The 6,623-nt window shown below is 33.3% G+C and overlaps 1 pseudogene; it reads left to right on the forward strand.

The window, feature by feature from the left end:
* The first annotated feature begins 6,272 nt into the window (after positions 1–6,272).
* On the forward strand, positions 6,273–6,388 carry LOC123822353 (annotated as a pseudogene).
* The last annotated feature ends 235 nt before the right edge of the window (positions 6,389–6,623 follow it).

Below are 6,623 nucleotides of genomic sequence, written 5' to 3' on the forward strand. Positions count from 1 at the left end.
TGATTTTTGGATAGAATCTCATGAAATTTTATAGGTTTGCTATGACTAAAATATGTAATCTGATTAAAATCGTTGCAAAGTACAAATGGACCATTCTCACATCCAGGGCAAGAGGAAGGTTGTAGCTCAGTGAGGCATCTGGCCTGTGAAGGAAGTAGCAGGCTGGTGATTCATACTTTGTGCTTATAAACAAAATTGAAATATACTTTTGAGGTGCTTGTGAATGCTGGAAATCCAACAACAGAGAAAGTGACATATCCCTCACTTTTAATGTAAGTCATACTTGATATAAAATCCATGTATTAAAAAATTAATGATTATCCAGGATATTTTATTAACCAGTGTCTCAACATGTAGCAGTCCATTATATATATTATGCATGTGTATTAAAAAGTATTCTTAGTATTAAAAATATTTAGGTTCCTGGACCAGCTTAATTATAGAAACATATTTTATTAAGGCCCTTAGGGAACTAAGCCTTTGATTTATTTCCCTGTCACACTGTTCTGCTCTCTGTGAACCAATTGCAAAAAGCCATTTTACCTGAACTTTTTAAAGATTGTAAGATGGCAGTTCCTTTAAAGATTATTCATGATCAGGATTTGAAAATGGTACTTCAGTGCTGATATTGGCTTAACTTGGTACTTTTAGTTGTTGCTTATCATATAGTAAACTTGATTATAACTATGTAATAAGAGAGTAATATACTATCCTGCAATTTCTTTCTCATGTGTGCTTTTGCTGTTTTGTATGTTTGCCTAATATAATATTATGTCATTATATTGCAATTATTTGTTTATTTAACTATCTCCTCCACTGGAAGGCAAAGGAACTCTGTGGGGTGCAAATTCTACATTTCCAGTACTTACAACAGCCCAGGGCTGAGGAAGACAGGAACCACCACTATGTGGCTAGAACAAAAGATTTATCTAAGTCTCAATGTATTTTTGAAAAACCCAAGGGGCAAGCTTAAAAATAGCCTTTTATTCTGATGATGTTGTAGATGAGAAAAGTAGGACCTTAAATCAAGTGTATCTTTTTATTGTTTATTTGTTTGAATGTATTAATAGTGCATTTTGTGAAGTATTTAATAATTGAAGCAAACCTTGCTCTATTATTCCAGATTTGGGAACTTGTACTATATAATTTCCTTTTAGGGTTAATTTAGATAGGAATTGACTTCACATTGTGTTTTTATTCTTCATATAGTTATAGATTACAAATAATTTATGTCATCTAGGTTTTTGAGGAGCTCATCAGTATCTGTTTACAGATAATGATTTTCCAACTGTTGTTCAGTTATGTCATCATCAGATAATTTTTAATGTAGGAGTACTGATAAATGATTGTTTAAAAATCACAAAGTTTCATTTCAAAACCATGAACAATTATGGGTACAGTTATCCCAGAAATGGTGAAACAAATCTGAATTTATATAAAGTAAGCTTCTGGTATATTTTGGGAAGAATCAAGGGTAAAAATCATGGGGGAGGGAGTATAAATTGACATCTAATAAGTAAAGCAATCTCAGCTGCAGTATTAGGAAGATTTATTTTATACGTGTTCATGAATAAAATATTTAGAGTGTCATAGAAGTGCTTAATGAATGTACTGCGTTGTAACACTCCACAGGACACATTTTGTGCTCTCTCCAACATTGCTTTTCTCTCTACAGATATTTTAAAATGCTGAGAATAAAGAAAACATAACTGCTGCTGATCATGTATGTTTATTAGAAACAGTTGGTTATGGCAACATCACTAGCTTGGATGATTCAAACTTGTCTAGATTTTTCAGGTAATTAAACACAGATGAGAAATGATGACTGCTGAGATTTTCTACACTTGTTCCTAATACTCTTGATAATGATATGTGAGAGGGATCATCATACTTACAGCCTAGATAAAGTTCTTTTTGTTCCCAAATATTCTGCAACTCAATTATCATATGGCAAATTTATGTTGATGAGTCTTTTCCCACTCGGAGAATTTATCAGCCACCTAATGACTCTGTTTTGGTTCAGACTGGTACTGTACAGTGATATGATTGCAGAGACTTGCTTCAAGTTTGTCTTGATTTAATGTTCATTCAACTTAGTTTTAGTTTCTCAAGCCATTAGCATAATACGGATTAGACTTTTCATGAAGTGATCTCAAAAATTTAGAGAGAACACTATAATCCATGGTACCTATGGTATTAGGACCCCGAGAGTGACAGATGTGAAACATGATTGTGATTTCCGAAGAACTAGAAAAAGTAGGGAATTTTTAGAATTCCTTTTCAAAGGCTGCTTAATATGTAATAATTGAGACACTAGAATAAAATATTTTTCTTAAACTATGTGTATATCATTTTATCTTGTGGTTGATATGCATAAGCAAGTGATGATTGTTTTAATCAAAACATCATCTTACTGTTTTTAATTATTTTATTTTTTATTAAATGTTAAATTCTTTGAGAAGTTTTAGATTCACAGCAAAATTTAATGCAGAGTATAGAGATTTAGTGCCAGGTACAAAATTTAGTGTAAGGTGCAAAATTCAGTGCAACTTACATACTCCCTGTCCCCACAGGTGCACTGCCTTCACATTACTGGAGTGGTGCATTTGTTTCAATTGATGAACCTATGTTGACACTCCTAATCACTCCAAAGCCAGAATTTACATTATCATTTCCTCTTGGGTTCTATTCTATTGGGTTGCTTTTTTAGACAAATGTATAGTGACATATATCCATCATTCTGATATCATACAGAGTGTCTGTACTGTCCTAAAAATCCTCTGTGCTGCACTTCATCATCTGCCCCCCTTCCTAACCCTTGAAAACTACTAATCTTTTCACCACGTTCCTAGGTTTTATTTCTCTGGGATGTCATACAGTTGGAATCATGCAGTATGTAGCCTTTTCTGATTGGTTTCTTTCATTTAGGTTCTGCATGTCTATATCAAACTAAAAAGCTTCTGCACAGCAAAGGGAAGCAACACAAAACAAAAAGGCAGCCAACCAAATGGGAGAAGATGTTTTCAAACAACACCTCTGACAAGGGGTTAATATCCAAAACATATAAAGAACCCATACAACTCAATGCCAAACAAACAATCCAAATAAAAACTCCAATTAAGAAATGAACAGACACTTCTCCCAAGAAGACTTAAAATTCGCCAATAGATATAGAAAAAAAAATGCTCGACTTCACTAGCTACTAGACAAGTGCAAATCAAAACCACAATGCAATATATAGATCATGTCATAGACACTCATGTCATGTCATGAGTGTCATAGAAATGTACACTCAGAACCTATATACTCTTATTAACCAACGTCACCCAATAAATTTAATTAAAAAGAGAAGACAATATGAAAATAAATTCTTTAGAAAGAACATGAGATATAAAGTTCAATATCAATGTCCTTAAATGTTCATGCATGACTTTAATATATAAATAAACTAATACTATTAATATTAATTGAGTTCTTGTTCTATCCAAAACTCAATGTGAACTGAGTTTTGCTTTTCCAGACTGAGAATAGCAAGGTCTTACAGAAATTCTCTGCAGTCAGTAGGTATGCCGCCTTCCATACTCTTCTCCCCAACTGACTGTGTCCGGCGGCCACTTCTGCAGCCCCTGGTCCAGTGTCTTTCAGGAAAGGAAAATAGAGCTAGTTTTGAGGCTGCCAGAACAATAGTTGATCCTACAGGAAGTTCTGTATCAGTCAACTTTTTTTTTGCTATTTTTCTGCTTTTCCCCAAATAGAAATTCTCTTGCTAATAGCTTTTAGCTGAATTTCCAGTCCGAGTTATCTACCTGACCTCTTGGTTCTGCATCCATCAGCCTCTGATCTGACCACTCAACCTTTTTTCCTGCCTTTTGCCCTATTCTGACCTCAATGCATATACATCCTTCATCAGACTGGACAGCTTTCTATTGCCCTCCAGTAGGATACTGTTTTCTATTATTGGCTCACATCTACAGACCCGGACCTATTCCTGGTTTTGGCTCTTTATGTATCTTTAATGCCTACAGATCCTGCTACCGAAGGAGAAAAGGAAATCATGCTCATAATCATGGTTGACAGCTAAAACAACAGTATTCATGTATGTTGAGATGCAAAGGAAATAAACACTTCTGGGTTAGGTTTTTTTTTTTCACTAATTGGCAACAAGCTCATTTGGAAAGATAATTGTCTTTCTGTCTTGGGATTCTATTATAATGGATGATTGCCTAAGTGTTAATATAAGAGAAATAGACCCTGAGGGGTGGGGGTTGTGAATGAAGATATTAGACTTATCCTGAGTCAACAGTAAAGCACTATTTTATTGAAGAAAAAAAATAGTATTAAGAATGCCAAACATTTTATTAAAAATTAAAATATGAAGTATTCTTTCCATTAAATACTAGATGATTGTGCTCTTATTAGAGCACAGTGCACAGTTCCATACTTCTCTTTAGAAATGTTGGGAGAAAAAATTTAAAAATAAACTTTCTCCTTCAAAAGAAAAATTGATAGAAAAAAGTTAATGTTTAGAATGAAGAAAATAATCCTTGAGATCAACAACTAATTGAATCTATAGTTAATTTACTCTAAAATGTAATTGGCACCTATCATGCACTGGGTACATTATGGGAGGTGCCAAAATAAGAACTCATCTGGCTCTCAAGAATGTCATGTTTTAGCAAACTGTGGAGTGAGTACATAAGTAGAGAAAGCACTCCTGGATGCTTGGTCAGGTCTTCACTTTCCCACAGAGGACAAAATGGTACAAAGGAGACCCTTAGATGTTAGAATGAGAAAGGGGAGGATAGAGATCTCTAACTGGTTTCTTAGAATGGGGAAACAAGATATTGGGGCCTTTCTTTTCCTTGTGAAGTTTTGACCTGACTTTATTTGGAAAATGTGGGCAATGTGAGAAATCTGGTGTGTTTTTGCAACCCTGTGGCCCTTTGCTTCTATTTATTGGGCTTAGAGTCAAACCACATTGACTGTGCTCTAAAGTTTGGGTGATCTTGTACAAAAGACCAAAACAAATTAGTTAGCAGGAACCAATGATCCACAATAATTTGTTTTGAATTGAGACACAGAAAGCATGTGGGATTTGGCATTAAAAGACAGAGGTTCTTGTTCCCAAACTGGTACAAACCTGTCATGCTTTTGGCATGATGACTAACCCCCTCTGCATCTCACTACTCTCAGCAGTAAAATCTGGGGGCATTCTGTAAGATCCTTTCCAACTCTATACTTTTGAATTTTGCAGTGACTTTTATGTTGGTGTCTTGAAAACAAAGTATTTGTTACTGTGTTACTTTTTGCTTTCCAACATGAGGTTTTAACAAAAATCATACTATCCCCAAATACAGCTTTCTATTTTTTAATTTCTTTTAAAATGATTAAATGATTTGGGGTCTAACAGTATATAGCTTATTAGAAAATTAGGTGAAATTCCAAACTTCTATGTCGATATCAAATATCTGTCCCTCCAGTTTTTTTGTACATACAGGATTTTTTTCTAATAGGTAAGAATATAGTTAGCAATTTTATTCTAGCACATTAGAGTTTTTAGCCACAATTAATTTTGCAAAAATAAACTTGTATTAAATATTTGTATTATAAAACCACATTTCTATGTCCTTTATATGTTTTTATCTTTTTGAGAGAGGAAGGGAGTGAAGAGAGATTCTACAAGTCTGCCAGATTATAATACTTCTGTCAGCCTACTTGCCCCATATGAACCACAGTTTGCAATGTCATTTTCAGTTCATTGCTAATTTACCTCTAAATTATTTAGTAGTTTTGATTTTGATCCTGCAACACCTAGAGGCAATGATCTGCACTAGAAACTAACAGCCTGTAAAAATTTGGTTTTAATAACAGTCATTTCTTCTTAGAATTAAGTAATGAAAATGTTATATAAACATTAGGGAGGAGGAAAAATATTCAAGAAGTATTTAGGGAATCTGAGTATAGAATTTGTTGAATGTAAATTTATTCTAGAAGAAATTTGTTTGGGTATTGTAATCCCAACATTCCCTACCAATTAATTAAAATAATATTTGAAAAAAGAAAAACAAAAGTCTAGGAGAATGATGACATAAGTAGAAAAAATGAAATACACACAATTTAAGTGAAAATAAATGCTACAATTAATTGCCTTTAATTAAGCTTAGTATACATTTTTGAAAGTGACTTCTTTATAGACATTAACTTCCAGATAAAATAATAGAATTCAAATTAGTAACATCATGTGCACTTAATAATTATAAGAGCTAATAATTATCGCTTCTTAGCCTTTTGGCTAAGGTCAAGTATAGTATCTGTTCTAATCAATTTAATATAAGAGCTAATAATTAATGTGTGTACTATGTGCCAGTGTCTGCTCTTATTACTCCATTAGTAAACTCATGTAAGCCTCACACAAACTTATTAGGTAGGTACTATTACTATCCTTATTTAATAGAAAAGGCAACTGAGACATAAAGAAGCCATTTGCCAGAGCTCAAAAATCCTATGGTCTACTTTCTTTATGCAAATATATGCATATATTTAAATGTGCACCCATTAGAAAAATAATACAAAATAGTAATGATATATACATGCTCTGTGAGTCAAAGCATATAATGGCAAGT

The sequence above is a fragment of the Phyllostomus hastatus genome, unplaced genomic scaffold (assembly GCF_019186645.2).
Source record: "Phyllostomus hastatus isolate PE091 unplaced genomic scaffold, TTU_PhHast_1.1 phas_contig_40, whole genome shotgun sequence".
Lineage (NCBI taxonomy): Eukaryota > Metazoa > Chordata > Mammalia > Chiroptera > Phyllostomidae > Phyllostomus > Phyllostomus hastatus.